General features: G+C 37.3%; 1 protein-coding gene across 4 annotated transcripts in view; it reads left to right on the forward strand.

The window, feature by feature from the left end:
• PPM1A (protein phosphatase, Mg2+/Mn2+ dependent 1A) overlaps positions 1 to 18,584 on the forward strand; it is a 50,463-nt gene that overhangs the window by 14,386 nt on the left and 17,493 nt on the right. The window contains exon 1 of one of the 4 annotated variants that reach the window (XM_070797689.1): positions 6,582 to 18,312. The exons of the other annotated variants lie outside the window; for them this stretch is intronic. The gene's annotated coding sequence lies outside the window, so the exon portion shown is untranslated. Of the gene's footprint in view, positions 1 to 6,581; positions 18,313 to 18,584 lie in introns of those variants that run through there. 4 annotated transcript variants of the gene reach the window in all.

Genomic DNA, 18,584 nt, shown 5'->3' on the forward strand with positions numbered 1-18,584 from the left:
CAGTCTTAGGAAACTTTAAAAACTAAATAGCTCTATGCCATCTAAATCATTTAATATTTTGCTTATACTATAATGTTTAGTAGAAATAGCTCAGTATCTAATTTTATAGTCACTAAATCCTCTAAGTCACTGATTAATTAAGCTTAGGTATTCTTCAGGCAATTGTGTACTTCTAAAGTTTACTTTAAAAAATTGTATAGTAATTTCTACATAGCTTTGTAGAAGTGTAAGAAGAGTATCTTATGGAGAGTGTGATTCACATCATAGCATGTCTGGAAGGTGGTGATAAATTAAAAAATCATGAAACATGAAGGAAACATCAGAAGTGGCAAGCTCTGTCTCACACTTTGTGAAATTGAAACTGCTGCTAATATCTGTGTAAACTGACTGTAATTTGGGTACTAAATGACTTGTGTCATGAGCTTTATGGAAATACTATTTAGCATAAGAGCTTTATCTGACTTGTTTTCATTGGTTTGATTAGTCAACTTTGATTTGCTTTTTGAAATTTAATTTTTAAGATTTTAATTTGGACTTTTAAATTAGTGTATATTTAACTCAATTAATAATATTTTGTATTAGAATTCATTTGGGTGAAATTTAGTTTATTGACAGAGGTTAAGTAATTATTTAGTTGAAAGAGTGAAGTAAATATTGAAGCTGTAAGATGAAGAGATACTGAACAGCTGAGAAACTTTCAGATAACTTTTTTAATCTGAAAAAAATTTAATATAGTCTTTTTCATGTTGCTACAAATAATGTCATCTTTTTAAACCTTTTTATACAAAATAAAATAAATAGAAAGCCATATAAAATCATAGTAATTCTTTTAAATTTTTTTATAATTATATTTTTCTCTTTAATTTTTTAAAATTTATTTATTTTAATTGGAGGCTAATTACTTTACAATAGTATAAGTTGCTTTACAATGCTATGTTTAGCTTCTGCTGTACAGCAAAGTGAAGCAGCTATATGTATGCATATATCCCCTCTTCTTTGGATTTCCTTTCCATTTAGGTCACCACAGCGCACTGTGCTATACAGTAGGTTCTCATGAGTTATCTGTCTTATACATAGCAGTGTGTGTATGTCAGGTCCAGTCTCCCACCCGCCTATGTCTTTATCCATTCCTCTGTTGAGAGATTTTTAGGTTGCTTCTATGTCCTGGCTATTGTAAATAGTGCTGCAGTGAACATCGGTGTGCACGTAACTTTCTGAATTGTGGTTTTCTTTAGGTATATGCCCAGGAGTGGGATTGTGAGGTCATATGGTAGTTCTGTTTTTAGTTTTTAGAGAAACCTCCATACTGTTCTCCATAGTAGTTGTACCAATTTACATTCCTACCAGCTGTGTAGGAGTTTCCCTTCTCTCCACACCCTCTCCAGTGTTTGTTTGTAGACTCTTTAATGATGGCCATTCTGACCAATGTGAAGTGGTACCTCATTTGTTGTTTTGATTTGTTTTGCTCTGATACTTAGTGAAGAGGAGGAGGAGAAGGGGGCATCAGAGGATGAGATGACCGGATGGCATCACTGATGAAAATGGACATGAACTTGGGAAGACTTCAGGAGATGGTGAGGGACAGGGAGGCCTGATGCGCTGCAGTCCTTGGGGTCACAAAGAGTTGGACATGACGCCGCAACTAAACAACAACAATAGTTAGTGATATTGAGCATCTTTTCATGTGTTTGTTGGCCATCTGTATGTCATCTTTGGAGAAATGTCTATATAGATCTTCCACCCAGCTTTTTGGACTGAGTTTGTTTTTCGGTATTGAGCTACATGAGCTGTTTGTATATTTTGGAGATTAATCTTTTGTCCATTGCTTCATTTGCAAATATTTTCTCCCATTCTGAGGGTTGTCTTTTCATCTTGCTTATGATCCTTTTTGCTGTGCAAAAGCATTTGTTTAATTAGGTCCCATTTATTTTTGTATTTTCATTACTCTAGGAGGTGAGTCCAAAAAGATCTTGCTTTGATTTATGTCAAAGTGTTCTATGTTTTCCTCTAAGAGTTTTATAGTTTATAGCCTTACATTTGGTCTTTCATTCATTTTGAATTTATTTTTGTTTATGGTGATAAGGGGGAGAAGGCAGTGGCACCCCACTCCAGTACTCTTGCCTGGAAAATCCCGTGGATGGAGGAGCCTAGTAGGCTGCCTGGTGGGCTGCCGTCCATTGGGTCGCACAGAGTCGGACACGACTGAAGCGATTTAACAGCAGCAGCAGCAGCAGCAGCACTGAATCTGTAGTTTGCTTTGGGTAGTATAGTCATTTTCACAGTATTGAGTCTTTTAGTCCAAGAACATGGTATATTTCTTCATCTGTTTGTGTTTTTTATTTCATTCATCCGTATCTTATAGTTTCCTAGGACTTTTGCCTCCTTGTAGGTTTATTCCTTGGTATTTTATTCTTTTTGTTATAGTGATAAATGGGATTGTTTCCTTAATTTTTCTTTTTTAAAATCTTTTCTTTAAATTTATTTATTCTGTTTTTGGTTGAGCTGGGTCTTTGTTGCTGCTCACAGGCTTTCTCTAGTTGCAGTGTGCGGGTTTCTCATTGTGAAGGCTTTTGTTGTGGGACAAGGGCTCTAGGCACACGGGCTTCAGTAGTTGCGGCACACAGGCTCAGTAGTTATGGTTTGCGGTTCAGGAGTGGCGACTTACGGGTTCTAGAGTGCAAGCTCAGTACTTGTGGCACACAGGCTTAGTTGATCCACGTCATGTGGAATCTTCCTGGACCAGGGTCGAACCCATGTCCTCTGCTTTGGCAGGCAGATTCTTACCCAGTATACCACCAGGGAAGTCACGAGATTTCTCTTCCTAATCTTTCATTGTTAGTATATATAGGAATGTAGAAGATTTCTGTGGGTTAATTTTGTGTGCTACAACTTTACCAAATTCACTAATGAGCTCTAGTGGTTTTCTGGTGGCATCTTTAGGATTTTCTGTGTATTGTATCATACCATGTGCAAACAGTGACAGTTTTACTACTACTTTTGCGATTTGGATTCCTTTCATTTCTTTTCTCTGATTGCCATGGCTAGGACTTCCAAAACTATGTTGAATACTAATGGCGAGAGTGGATATCCTTGTGTTGTTCCTGATCTTAGAGGAAATGCTTTCAGTTTTTCACAATTTAGAATGGTGTTTATTGTGGGTTTGTCATATATGGCCTTTATTATGTTGAAGTATGTCCCCTCTATGCCTACTTTCTGGAGAGTTTTTATCATAAATGGGTGTTGAATTTTGTCAAAAGTTTTTTTCTGCATCTCTTGATGATCATATGGTAAAAAATCATAGTAGTCTTTTTAAATGGCTTTATTAAGATGTAACTAAAATAACATAAAACTCACCCATATGAAGTTTACCACTCTGTAGTTTTCAGTGTATTGACAGAATTGTGCAACCATTACCACAGTTTAATTTTAGAACATTTTCATCACACCCAAAAGAAACCTTGGTTTTCGTTAAGAGTCACTCCCTATCCTCTTCTCCCCCAGCCTTTATCAACCACTCATCCCCTTTCTGTCCCTGTAGGTTTAGATATTTCATATAAATGGGATCCAGATAACTTTTTGATCAGTGATTTCTAGCCTTGATAAACATCTTGTATATCTCATGAGATAGCCAGCTAGAAATAATTTAACCTCCTTTTATAGCTTAAATAATGACTGTTTCCTCCTTCTATGACCAGGACAAATTATTCAATAATTGTAAACACTATCCAAATGTAAACCAAAAATCAGACTCTTCACTAGTAACTTCAGGGAATACATGGTCCTCACCTCCAGAAGTGCTTTTCACTGTGGGTTGCTCAGTAGCCCCTTAGCTTCCCTAATATGTTGATCTAATAGCCATTTCTCTCTTACCTCATAAACTCAGACTTGCATGAATTCATTGAAATATTTTCCTTTGCAGCTGGCTTGCCTGTACCCTGCCTTCTTACTCTGTCATAAACACAAGAATGAGGAAGAATTAAAAGCAAGAAAGGGAAAACAGATAGATGCTCAGGCTTGGGAGGGACAAAGAGCAAGAATAGAAATGGTATAAAATTTTCAAGGAGATTGAATTTGTGGGCAGAAGAATAAAAAAATTGGAGGTTGCTTAGAAGAGAGTAAGATCTAGAGGGAAGAAACAGAAGGTAAAAATGTTATATTAAAAGATAAGAAAAGTGAAAAGTATAGGAAATTTTCAGTTCTAAATTTTGAATTTTAGTCATATGTCTGTGAAACACAAATGATGAATCCATTTTTTGATGAAGTATGATGCCCTTATTTTCTTTCCACAACTTCGTAGAAATGTTCAACTTGAACCATAGTCATAGGTTTTTTTTGGATTGTTCAAAGATCCTCAAGTTTGAACCTGTGCAGACTGGGAAATTCCTATCACCTTGGAATTATTCTTTAGAGAAATCCCACAGAGAATAAAAATCTCACTGTGCCCCTGGGCTTTCTGGATTGAAGGAGCAGAATTCTATTGTGAGTGCTCCCTTATTGGGCTGCTTCAGAGTTCTAGAATTAGCCAGAGAATGGCACTAATTGAGAAATTGCTGCTGCCAAAGAAAATCTTACTTGATTTGATAGAGCAGACCTTCTGGTTGAATTAGAATTGTTAATGAGATTTTAGGGGTACTCAGTCCTCCCAAAGATCTGGACTCCCACATAATAGCTTTAAAGTCAGTAAAATCCTGTAATGAAGCAGGAAATTTTGGGGGGAAGGGAACACAAACTAATAGGAACTGTTAGTACCTGTGTTTGACCACTTGGCTGATATGTTTAAAATCCTATATCAGAAACATGCTTATAATAAAGCATAAAATCCTTATCAGAAATATGCTTATAATGTTTTATATATACATTTTTTTAAGAAACAGCTGATGAAGATAAGTTCAGTAAGTTCAGTTCAGTTCAGTCGCTCAGTCGTGTCCGACTCTTTGCGACCCATGAATCGCAGCACACCAGGCCTCCCTGGCCATCACCAATTCTCAGAGTTTACCCAAACTCATGTCCATCAAGTCAGTGATGCCATCCAACCATCTCATCCTCTGTCATCCACTTCTCCTCCTACCCTCAATCTTTCCCAGCATCAGGGTCTTTTCAAGTGAGTCCGCTCTTCGCATCATGTGGCCAAAGTATTGGAGTTTCAGCTTCAACATCAGTCCTTCCAATGAACACACCCAGGACTGATCTCCTTTAGAATGGACTGGTTGGATCTCCTTGCAGTCCAAGGGACTCGCAAGAGTCTTCTCCAACACCACAGTTCAAAAGCATCATCTTCGGCGCTCAGCTTTCTTCACAGTCCAACTCTCACATCCATATATGATCACTGGAAAAACCATAGCCTTGACTAGACGGACCTTTGTTGGCAAAGTAATGTCTCTGCTTTTCAATATGCTGTTTAGGTTGGTTATAACTTTCCTTCCAAGGAGTAAGCGTCTTTTGATTTCATGGCTGCAATCACCATCTGCAATGATTTTGGAACCCCAAAAAATAAAGTCTGACACTGTTTCCACTGTTTCCCCATCTATTTGCCATGAAGTGATGGGACCAGATGCCATGATCTTAGTTTTCTGAATGTTGAGTTTTAAGCCAACTTTTTCATTCTCCTCTTTCACTTTCATCAAGAGGCTTTTTAAAGTTCCTCTTCACTTTCCGCCATAACAGTGGTGTCATCTGCATATCTGAGGTCATTGATATTTCTCCTGTCAATCTTGATTCCAGCTTGTACTTCTTCCAGCCCAGCATTTCTCATGATGTACTCTGCATATAAGTTAAATATGTTTTCTTTATAACAGTTGAGATTTCTTATTTAACAGATAAAATGTGTTATCTGATTTATGTGAATGATTTTAATATTGGAAACCAAGTTTACAAAATGACTGCATATAATTTGCTTTAATAGCAAGTATTCTTTTATTTACAAAGAATTACTGTATATGTAATATATGACTGTTTTATAGATTATTTATACTGTAGAAGGAGAAACTTAAGAGTACTTGTTGATTTAACTACTAGTCTATAAATTGAGCTTTATTACAAGAATATTTAACCAGAGATACCTGTGAAAATATTTTTAGTCTTGAGCAAGATTGGAGTAATATTCTAAAGACCTTGACCTGTGAACTGCAAACTGATGTACCATGTACGAAACTTCTATCTTTAAAGGAAGATGTGAAAATTTAGATTGCTATTGTTTAAGTATATTTAGAAAATATGAGATACCAGAAGAGCATTTGTTGAATGAGATTAAGCCTTACTGTATAGTATAAGGTACCATTATTTTACTGATGTCTTCTGATCCTCTCAGTGGAATAAATGTTGATAATAGGGTCTAGGGAACTCTACAACTCCTATGTTACAGGTAGTTGACATGAACAGAGAGATTAGTTAATAGTTCCAGAGTTTCCAGGAGCACTGCAATGTCCAAGTCTTAAGTTTCTTAGAGGACTATTTATATTTATACTACTGATTATCATTGGAGAATTTAGTTTTCTTTTTCACTTTTCTCTCATCCATTGGTTGTAGGTTTTTTGAAGTGAATGTAATTTTCACATTTCCTCAACTTAATGAGCTAATTTACTGCATTTCTTTATAATCGGTTTTTTAAATCATTCTTTGAGTTTTTAATGTCAACAGTTCTTTTACTTTGATTTATTTTTAATTCTATTGAAGTTGATTTATAATCTCCCAGTCCTTCCCTCCCCTACCCTGTCTCCCCCTTGGCGCCACAACTCTGTTCTGTGTCTGTGAGTCAGCTTCTGTTTTGTAGATGCGCTTGTGTCATTTTTTAGATTCCATGTATAAGTGAGATCATATGGTATTTGTCTTTCTGAGTTATTTCACTTAGTGTGATAATCTCTGGGTCAATCCATGTTGCTGCAAATGACATTATTTCACTCTTTTTAATGGCTGAGTAATATACCATTTCATATATTCATGTATGTATATTCCACATCTTCTTTATCCATTCATCTATTGATGGGCTCTTAGGTTGTTTCCCTGACTTTGCTATTGTAAATAGTGCTCCCTGGTGGCTCAGATGGTAAAGAGTCTGCCTGCAATGCAGGAGACCCAGGTTCGTTGCCTGTATCGGGAAGAACCTCCCCCACCCCCAACCTTCCCCAGAGAAGGAAATGGCAACCCACTCCAATATCCTTGCCTGGAGAGTTCCATGGACAGAGGAGCTTGGCAGGCTATAGTCCATGGGGTTGCAAAGAGCTGGACACGACTGAGCGGCTAACACTTCCACTGTCGTGAACATAGGGGTGCATGTATCTTTTCAGATTATAGTTTTGTCTGAGTATATGCCCAAGACTGAGATTGCTGGATCATATGGCAACTCTTATTTTTCGTTTTTTGAGGAACCATCATACTGTTTTCCATAGTGGTTGCACCAAATTTACATACCCAACCAATTAAAAAACAATCTTTATAACTTCTAAAAGTGGCATTTAATTCTTTACCAATTTGGTAATTTTTAAATTTCTTATTTTTCATTTTCTGTTTTTTTTAATCTTATTAAACACTTCATATATAGTTATTTTGTATCTTAAATTCACTAATTCTATTATTAATATGTGAAGTCCTTATGAGACAGGAAGGAAACGGGCAGGGCACAACCATTAAAAGAATGACAGAACCCTGAAGAGCAGGATACCACAAACACTGGTTGGAACCTAGAAGGCCCAAGAGGGTAGGCAGAAGACTCAGCTCCGAGAGACCTAGTGCCTCCTTACACACTCATTGAAATACATTAGCATGTGCTAAATGGCACACCTACAGGCACGGTGATAGTTCTGAGGGTGCCCTTAAAGGCCAAACAGTGGATGGTACCCCAGTTCCTAGAAATATCTGCCACTTCTCAAAGATAGTTAGAATATTCCTTCCACTTCTTAGCCTATGAAATTACTCAGCCCATAAAAACTGGCCACCCCCATACCCCGAGGCAGGAAGTTCTCACCTTTTCAAACCGACCACCTTCTGTCTGTGGAATGTGTATCTCCCAGAGCCGCTCTCACTTTCCTAGAGGACCCCATGCCTTGGGGCTGCCTCTCTGACCCTCAGGGACAGCCTGTACTCTGTGTGTGGAGTGTGTGTCTTTCTAAATAAACCCTAATTTCAGGCTCATTCTTGAATTCTTTACAGTGAGAAGCCAAGAACCCTTCACTTGGTGGCCTGTCCCACAGACTCACTCGAGACCTGGAATATGACCATCCTCTCACACCCCATTTTTCCTACAACACTAAGGGAGTTATATATGCTATGTTAATTCCTACTCATGACAACTTGTTTCATTGTATGTTTGACTTTTTTATGAGCTTATATTTGATTAAACACCAAACATTCACTCCATCATGTGTATAATTCCCTACAATTCTATTTCCCCTTTTGTAGCATAAATTTCATTTCCTTATTTATAGGGCTTCCTTGGTGGCTCAGACTGTAAAGAATTCACCTGCAATGTGGGAGACCTGGGTTCGATCCCTGAGTTAGGAAGATCCCCTGGAGAAGGGAACAGCTACCCACTCCAGAATTCTGGCCTGGAGAATTCCAGGAACAGAGAAGCCTGGCAAGCTACAATCTATGGGGTGTATTTTACTAGATTTTGTACTTACTGTTCCTTGTATTTAAAGGATTTACCTTTCTTCTTGCTGAAGTGTATCCTCTGGTAATTTTTTTAGCAACAGAGTATGGCTTGTAAATGTCCTTAGGTTTTGTCTGAGAGTATATTTTACACATTTTTTTTTTTCAAATAAAAATTCTTGATTAATAGTTTCCCCCTTTCCTATCAGCACCCTCAAGATATTATTTCATTGTATTACGAAATTTGGCAAACTTGGAACTCTGAAAGTCTGGTCTCTACCTAATTGTTACGCCTTTGTATGTAATGTTTTCCTCTGGTAATTTAAAAAAATATTCCTTTTCCATATCCTGTCACCATTATTTACTCGGTGACCTTGGGCAAGTTCTCAACAGAGGTAATGAAGTAGTATCTATCACAGGGACTGTCATGATGATTACGTTCATAGAAAGCATTTGGAGCCCTGCATATTTCAAGTATGATGTAGATGTTAGTATTTGTTGTTTGTTTTACCATACTTGATATTCTGAACACATTCCCATGATATTCCTAGGTGTGTGTATGTTGTGTTATCTGTAGGTATTCTTTTAAATAAATTATTGATCTGAAGACTCATCTTTCTTCAGTTCTAGAAAATTTATTAGCTTTTATATCTTTACATACTGCTTTTTCCTAATTCTCCTTAATTTCTGTGTTATTTTCTAGGTAATTCCTAGGTACATTTTCCAATTTACTAATTACACTTTGACTTTGCTCAGCTGATTTATGTGACCTTGGTTGTTTTTATTTCTCAGTGAATACTTTCTCATGTTCAGGTTCTTGCTTGCTCTCACTCACTGCCACCTATTCTGGTTTGGTTTCTGGCTGTTTTTTATCTTTTTTCCCCCTTCATGTCTATTGTTTTTGTTTGTATTTTAGCTTTGGAAGGATACTAAATGTGCACATTTTATTTTCTGATTGCTACTTTTTCTTCTAGGTTGAATTCCTACAATTGTTGGTGTTTGTGGGCTGTCCGTCTTAGTTTAGTTGTCCTGGTGTGTTTTGGTTTCATATTAAGTGGGATTTGTTTGTTTGTTTGTTTTCTTTCTTTTCACCCTTACCTAGTGTGTTTTGCATGTTCCAACCTGAAACCATGTCTTATATTAGAGGGTTGGTTCCCTTGATTCTTGATAACATCAGAATCAGGCTTATGTCTCCAAGAAACACAAAGCAAAAGAAGGTCTATTCTTCTGTTGAAGGAACATGTAACTACATGTAAACTAAATTTCCATGCAATGATTAGTAAGTAGCTTTCCCCTGCTCCTTTTACAGGCAAGGAGCCCCTCCACCTGGGGCCTTTGTTTCCGTGAGCCTGGTTTCTGCCCCAGCCTTGCACGGGGGCATTTATAGTTTCTGTTATTGTCCTTATGGGATGTAGCCTTCTGTGCATCTCTGTTACTTGAGCCTGGGAGACTCACAGTTTCAGCTTCCTCAGGTGCTTTGTATTGCAAAAATTTATCTTTAGCAGGTGGCTTGGTCCTCTTAATTTTGTCTTTTATAGTAATGTATTTAAAAACACAACTGGAACAGAGGAGCACTTCAAAGGATGAATATACAACATGATTTTAATGGAAGTCATCGTTTAAAATTAATGTATATGGTGCATATCTTTCAAAAAAGTACCACTTTGCTCTCCTACCTATGAGAAGTATATATTTTTACTCCTTTGCCAATAGTTATGAATTTTTGATCTTTATTAAAGTAATGTGTGAAAAGCAAATTTATTTTTAATGGCTAGTTAGATTTATCATTGCTCCATATATTTATTGGCCACTTGCATTATTTCATGAATTTCATTGTCCATGTTCTTTGTTCCTTTTCCCTTTAAAAAAATTTGTGTCTATTTTTATTGAAGTACTTACATTTGGTTGTGCTGGGTCTTTCGTTGCTGCATGCCGCCTTTTCTCTAGATGCAGAGAGCAGAAGCGTGGCTTCTCATTGCAGTGGCTTTTCGCTGCAGGGCATAGGCTCTAGGCACTTAAGCAGATTCAGTGCACACACGCTGCTATATGTAAGATAGATAACCAACAAGGGCCTATTATATAACCTAGGGATTGCTACTCAATATTCTGTGATAACCCATAAGACAAAAGAATCTGAAAAAGAATGAATATATGTATATATATTATGTTTAACTGAATCACTTTGCTGTACACCTGAAGCTAACACAACATTGTAAAATCAATTCTGTGTGTGTGTGTTTGTGTTAGTCACTCAGTCATGTCTGACTGTTTATGACCCCGTGAACTGTAGCCCACCAGGCTACTCTCTCCATGGAATTCTCCAGGCAAGAGTATTGGAGTGGGTGGCTATTCCCTTCTCCAGTGATCTTCCTGACCCAGGAATCAAATGCAGGCCTTTCACATTGCAGGTGGATTCTTTACTGTCTGAGCCACCAGGGAAGCCGTAAATCAACTATACTCCAGTAAAGTTAAAATATTTTTTAAAACGAAAATGAAAATTTAGACAAAACACGCCAAAAATAAAAAATAAATGCGGCTGGCCTCAAACTTCTTTTCAATGTCAGATGATAGGCAATAATGAAGTAATACCTGTAAATGCTGAGGATAAAGAAATCTAGATCCTGCAAAGTTGGCATTTATTATGAAGATAATTGAAAGATATTATCAAATATACCAGCACTGAAAAGGGGTATTATACATGTACTATTCCTATAAAATCTGTTTAAAGGCAGGTTAATGCTCTCAGGAGATTAATCAAAACAAGAAACTCATTGGATAATATGTCCCAGTATATAGAACTTTGTGGTAAGCAAAATATACTAAGTAAATAAAAAAGTCAAAGGTTGAAATTTTAATATCAGACAAAGGCAAGCATAAGGAATAAAATAAGATGAGCATCTTTTTTTAATTCGTGAAGGTGTTGTCTAAAATGATAATTTACACATATTTATGTGCTGTAAATATTTTTATGCCAGATAATGACAGAAAACTTATCAAAAATACTATATGCTTAAACCAAAACTATATATTATATTCAACCACACTTGAAACATTAAAACTCAAGCATTTATTGGATTATATATTGAAAAACAAAATTTTACTAACACCCTCCTACACACCTCACCCTGGGGACTAAAGAAGAAACAAATGATACCATATTATTTGACTTTAATACAGCAAAACAGTAGGTAGCCTATTTTTTCCATCAGAAAGCCTTACTTTTTATGTTTATATTTATTCCCTGAGTGTACTCTTTCTATTAGCAAACTTATTATTTGCATCTGCTTTTTTCTTTGGAGTTCTTTTATTGTGTTTGTTGAAGGTCTGCTGTGTGCTCCATGCTGAAGGAGCTGATCCAGGGTATTTGAAGGAGTCTCTCCTGAAGACCTAATACTTGAGTTAAGATCTAAGAATGAGTAAGAGGGAAGGATTGGCTTTTTAAGTAGAGGAGGTGGCATTTATTTGTTATTTTGGAGGGAGGAACCGGTGAAAAGTGCCAGGTACTTTAAGAAAGCCATATGGTTGGAGTAGAGAATGTTGTTGGGGTGGAGTGGTTATGGAGTGGGGAGGATTATGAAGCAAGGTAAGTCTGGAAAAGGTTGATGAGCTCCTGACCACTCAGGGATTTCATGCGAGCCATAGTAAGCAGTTCATTATCGCCCCTAAAGAGAGGATAGTCATTGAATAACTTTTAATACAGAATGATATGGTGAAACTTGTATTATCTTTTTCTTCCACTCTTATTCATATGTAATTGACATACAGTACTATGTAAGTTTAAGGTGTGCACCATAATTTGACCTACATACATCATGAAATGATAATCACAGTGGTAATGTTTAGTTCAACATCTGTCATCTCAGTTCAGTTCAGTTTCTCAGTCATAGCTGACTCTCTGCAACCCCATGAACTGTAGCACGCCAGGCCTCCCTGTCCATCACCAACTCCCAGAGTTTACTCAAACTCATGTCCATTGAGTCAGTGATGCCATCCAACCATCTCACCCTCTTTCGTCCCCCTTCTTCTTCTGCCTTCAATCTTTCCCAGCATCAGGGTCTTTTCAAATGAGTCAGTTCTTTGCATCAGGTGGCCAAAGTATTGGAGTTGCAGCTTCAGCATCAGTCCTTCCAATGAAGATTCAGGACTAATTTCCTTTAGGATGGACTGGTTGGATCTCCTTGCTAGATTTAAAAAAAGAAAAAATTTTTTGTGATAAGGACTTTTAGGATTTACTATCTTAACAACATATATATATATATGCATAAAACACAGCAGCATTCATTATATTAATCACATTGTACCTTACATCCCTAGTACTTATTTATCTTGTAACTGTTAAACAGATTGTATCGTTCAACTGCCTTCATCCAATTCCCTTTCTTACCACTCCTAGTGACCACAAATATGATATTTTTTTATGAGCTTGTTTTTTTGTTTTGGGGTATTTTGTCTTATTTTGCGTTGTTTTGTTTAAAATACAATTGACCTAAAACACTATGTTGGACTTTTGTGGTGGCTCAGATGGTAAAGAACCTGCCTGCAGGGGAGGAGACCCAGGTTCAATCCCTGGATTGGGAAGATCCCTCAGAGAAGGAAATGGCAACCCACTACAGTATTCTTGCCTGGAAAATTCCATGGACAGTGGAGCCTGGTGGGTTACAATCCATGGGGGTCACAAAGAGTCAGACACAACGGAGCACACACTACCTCGAAGAATAACGCATTGAGAGAGAATGATAACTTGAAGACTAGTGTTAGAGAAGAAACTGGGCAGATTTGAAAATCTATGTAAATAATATATCTAAAATATATTTTAAATAATATAAGTAGTACAATCCATGGAACTTGATGATGGACTGATGGGAGATGAAGTAGAAAGAGATATCAAAGGTATGTCCTTGGTTTCTATTCATTTTGATGAATGATGGTAACATGCATTGGCAAAAGCTGTGAAAGAAAAAAAAAAGATGCATAAAGGTACCTCAGGAGCCAGCATAGAGTGAGAAGAGAACCTAGATCTAAGCCTTGAATGCTTATATTTAATGGCTTGAGAGGTACAGGAGACATGGATGGAAGAGCTAGGAGTAGGAGGAAAGCTTGGAGTGTGTAGCATCTTGAAAAGCCAGTGGGAACAGTGTTTAAAGAGAGTATTGTGTTGATCACTGCTGTGAGCAGCCAGCCAGATGTCCATTGGATTAAGTTTGGAGGAACTTCTTTTGATGGAATGGCCAGACAACAGTTTGGAGCGTCAACACTTTTAAAAAGAGTCTCAACTGTAGAGAAAGAAGCAGGAGGTAGCTAAAGGGAGTGAGTCATCTAAATACTTACTTTTAATGGGTAACGTTTGAATATCTTTAAAAGTTGTACTGCAGTAGGAAGGGAGAGGAATAAAAGGAGTCAAAGAGAATAGTAGTGTTGGGTTCCTGGGAAGACATATAAGTCATATAAGATTCCTTTGAAGCCTAGTCTCCAAAACTATAATGGAAGGATTTAACTTAAGTGAGAGGATGGAGTACTCTAATGTAAGAAAGGTCTGAGGGTAGGATGGGTACATACGGGGGTGGGTTTGTATGTTTGGAATCAAGATGAGGAAAGAACTTCTGAGTTCTAAAAGAATTCCTTGAAGTGATCTCATTTATTGGTTCTCTGTTTATTGTTTTAACTGTGGTATCTAGCTATTCATTGTCTCTATTGAAAATTTTAATTCACTAATTGTTTTTCATTTCCATGAACCTACTTTCAGAGTGGTTTGTTTCTTTTTGCTTTGGTTGACAGCCTGCAATTGTTTTACTCATTCAGTGTCATCTCATAAATTGATGGGTGTTTTCTAGTTTGGAGCTAATGGATACTGAGTTCACCACCCTCCCCTCCTACCCATTCCCACCTTTAACTTCTGAATCTTTAAAAATATATCTTCTTATTGTTCTTTGCTTATTAATATATTTTATTTAGCTTGAGTATTTGAGATTGGCATTGCCAGAAACTGCGATTAGTGCCCTATTGTTTGCTGTTAGTCCCAAAAATAAAAGTTAAAAGTTGAGATTTCTTTTCTCCCTTTATTTTCTCTTCTTCTTTACCTCTTCTTTCCTCTTTTTTTGGTCATTTACCCTTGGTAGTTTAGAAATTTAGAAAACAAATTAAATAGAGTAGGCACAGGAAAAAATGACACTAAAAGAAGTTTCTGCTTTCCTTGGTGACTGTCTTCCATGCCTGTCTGCCTTTTATGTTGTTTTTTTAAAGCCTGCATTTTGGCCTACTTTTATTTAGTCAACTCTGAGCACATGCTAGGTTGCATCACAACACTAGCATTATTAGCCGATCTGAACATTTCAATACAAAGTACTATGACAGTTATGAAGATACTTACTTATATATAATTTCTGATAAGTATTATTTTTATATAACTGCTTCACCAGGCTTCTGCAAATTATTCAGAATTCAAGGAGGTAAGATTTCTAAATGGCTTTTTTTCAGTATGTGAGACTCCAGACACAAAATTATTAATTTGTATTTTTGCATTTGCAGCAGAGCTGGACCTAAAATTTTATCATACGATTGACTTGGTTTGTTATATTTTTACATTCCTAATATATATTTTTTCAAAAGTTTCAATGAATCATTTGCTTGGTAGTTTCATGTGTATATTTAGAAAATAACTACTGGCCTTTTCTATAAAAGTGTAAGGTCCCTATTAGGTAATAACAGAATCTAGATTGGCTGTGTATGTGAGAATGTAGTAATAATTAAATAGTTTCCATTTGCAGAGTTCCTCATTTTTGCTATACTCAATGTAACTACTTTGCACCCATTACCTCATTTAAACTTTTGCAGCAACATTCAGAGGTAAGTGTTAATATGCCCACTGTACAGATGAAGAAAGAATGCTAGATTAGTGATATCGAGTGTCTTAAGTATACCGTTGTCCAACATTATTCACAGGGAGTGATTCCAGGAGCCCCTGTGGACACCAAATGTGTGGATGCTCAAGTCCCTTCCATAAGGGTAGTACAGTGAATATAGTGAGCCCTCCATATTCACGGATGTGAAACCCGAAGATATGGAGGGCTGGCTGTAACCCCTCCCACCTCCCCTTTAGCCTCGCTAAAGGAATTGAGGTACAGAGATGAGGCAACTTGCTGTTGACCTTCAGCAGATGACTTAACCTCACCACAGCTCTATCATCTTCTATCTTCCTAATCTAGGCTTTCCATCTCTCTAATCTTTACCACTGGTACACAGTTGCCTAGGCTGCAATCCTACTTTGGAAATTCTATTTTTTTTTTTAATTTTGATTTTTTCTAAAGGTCCACAGATAAGTTCTTTTGTACAACCATGTCTGAGACCATTGCCTTAGTAGTAAACGGTGCTTTAGAGTGAGGCAGACTTGAATTTGAGTCCTAATTCCCCTAAATTTTTCTGATGAGTGACATTGGCCAAGTTTTTTAGTCTCAATAAAATTCATCTATTAGGTTGGTGCAAAAGTAACTGCAATTTTGCATTGTTGAACTTTGCCATTGGATATTGGAATACATTCTTAAATAAATGTAATTATAATGCACATTTCTTACTTTGTTTTTTTGCTAATGACTTATTACTGTTTATTTTGGACTATAGAAATGATGTTAGACAAAAAGCAAATTTTAGCAATTTTTTGATTTGAGTTCAAATGGGTCATAAACCAGTGGCGACAGCCCATAACAACTCGTTTGGTTCAGGAGCTGCTGGCAAAATGTACAATGGTGGTTCAAGAAGTTTTGCAAAGGAGACGAGAACCTTAAAGACAAGGATGCCAGCCACGGGAAGTTGACAGTGACCATTTGAGAGCCATTGTCAAAGCTGATCCTCTTAAAACACATGATAAGTTGCTCAAGAACCCAGCATTGACCATTCTATAGTCATTCAGCATTTGAAGCAAATTGGAACAGTGAAAGAGCTCAATAAGTGGGTACCTCATGAGCTGACTGAAAACCAAAAAAAAAAAATCATCATTTTGAAGTGTTGTCTTCTCTTATTCTATGCAACAACAATGAACCATCTCTTCACTGGATTGTGACATACAACGAAAAGTGGATTTTCTATGACAACCATTGACGACCAGCTCAGTGGTTGGACCAAGAAGATGCTCCAAAGCACTTCCCAAAGCCAAACTTGCACCCCAAAAAGGTCATGGTCACTGTTTGGTGGTCTGCTGCCCATCTGATCCACTACAGCTTTCTGAATCCCGGTAAAACCAGTACATCTGAAAAGTATGCTCAGCAGATTTATGAGATGCACCAAAAACTGCAGTGCCTGCAGCTGGCTGGCAGTGGTCAACAGAAAGGGCCCAAAGTTTCTGAAAAACTTACTTCAGAAGTTGAATAAATTGGGCCTCATCTGCCACATTCAGTTGACTTCTCACCAACCACCACTTCTTCAAGCATCTTGACAACTTTTTGCAGGGAAAATAGTTTCCACAGTCAGCAGGAGGCAGAAAATGCTTTCCAAGAGTTGATTGAATCCCCAAGCATGGATTTTTCATTATTATTATTATTATTTTTTTTTTTTTTTTGACTATGCTGGGTCTTCATTGATGTGTGGGCTTTTCTCTAGTTGCGGAGAGCAGGGGTTACTTTCTAGTTGCAATGAGGGGGCTTCTCATTGTGGTGGCTTCTCGTTTTGGAGCACAGGTTCTAGGATGCGCAGACTTCAGTAGTTGGGTCACTTGGGCTCAATGGCTGCAGTTCCTGGGCTCTAGAGCACAAGCTCAGTAGTTGTGGTACATGGGCTTAGTTGCTCTGAGGTGTGTGTGATCTTACCGGATCAGGGATCGAATTCATGTCTCCTGCATTGGCAGGCAGATTCTTTACCACTGAGCCACCAGGGAACCCCCCAAGCATGGATTTTTGCACTACAAGAATACACAAACATTTCTTGTTGGCAAAAATGTTTGATTGTAATGGTTTCTATTTTGATTAATAAAGATGTGTTTGAGCCTGGTTACAATGATTTAAAATTCAAGGTTCGAAACCACAATTACTTTTTCATCAACCTAATATAAACTGAACATAATATTATAACTTACCTCAGAGTTTTGTTGAGAATAAATTGAAGTAACACTTGCAAAACTTAGAATGATTTAGAGTTCATCTTACACATTGTCTGCTATTAAGATGTCATTACTATTGTGTCTTTTGTCCCATCAAAACACCCTTGCCGTATTGTGTATCAATTTGATGAAAACCACCTTAAGAAAGGACTAATGGCTAGTTTTCGTTATTTAACTGCCATTAGTGGAACCGTAATGAAAGTGGACAAGTAGGCAGGAGATCATTGTATCATACCAATCAGCCAGACTTCTCTGCTGTGTATTAGTTTGGCTTTAGTAGGATGAAGGAGGAGGGAGAGGTTGCCAGGAAATGTTCCTGAGTTGTTTTTCTTCTTCCTCTTTCTCTTCCAGCTTCTTTTCAGACCTTAGCATCGTAGTATCACAGATTCCCAGTTTCCTAAGTTCATCCTAATTTACCTAGGTACTTTCCCCACTCCTACCCATCTCTCTTCACCTTCATTAAACCTCATCCTATCCTCCTTTCAGATTGCATTCAGTTGTGACTCATTTGATAACTTGGACCCCAGGTCTCTACATTCCAAGGCTATTACTCAAGTAAAGACCAACCTGAATCCTGAACACTGTCTTCCTGCCTTGTAAGCCCATTCCAAGCCAGAGGTTTTCGCTTTTGATTATTGGGAAAGGTTAGCCAAACTTTCAGACTTGTCCACAGTGCTGTCCTAGACCTTTTGATCTCCTTTACTATTTATACCGAGTGATTATAAAGTGCTATAATAATGATACGTGTTATTACCACTAGGTTAGGTTACAATAGATAAAGTGTGTATAATGGCTTTGCAGCTTGAAAATTGAGGATGAACCACTTACAGTAATTTAATAACTTATTGGCTTATCAAAGACTGAAAAACCTATGGAAAACATAGAATTTGAGCTAGAATATAAAGGACGGGTATAC

The sequence above is a fragment of the Bos indicus genome, chromosome 10 (genome assembly GCF_029378745.1).
Source record: "Bos indicus isolate NIAB-ARS_2022 breed Sahiwal x Tharparkar chromosome 10, NIAB-ARS_B.indTharparkar_mat_pri_1.0, whole genome shotgun sequence".
Classification (NCBI taxonomy): Eukaryota; Metazoa; Chordata; class Mammalia; order Artiodactyla; family Bovidae; genus Bos; species Bos indicus.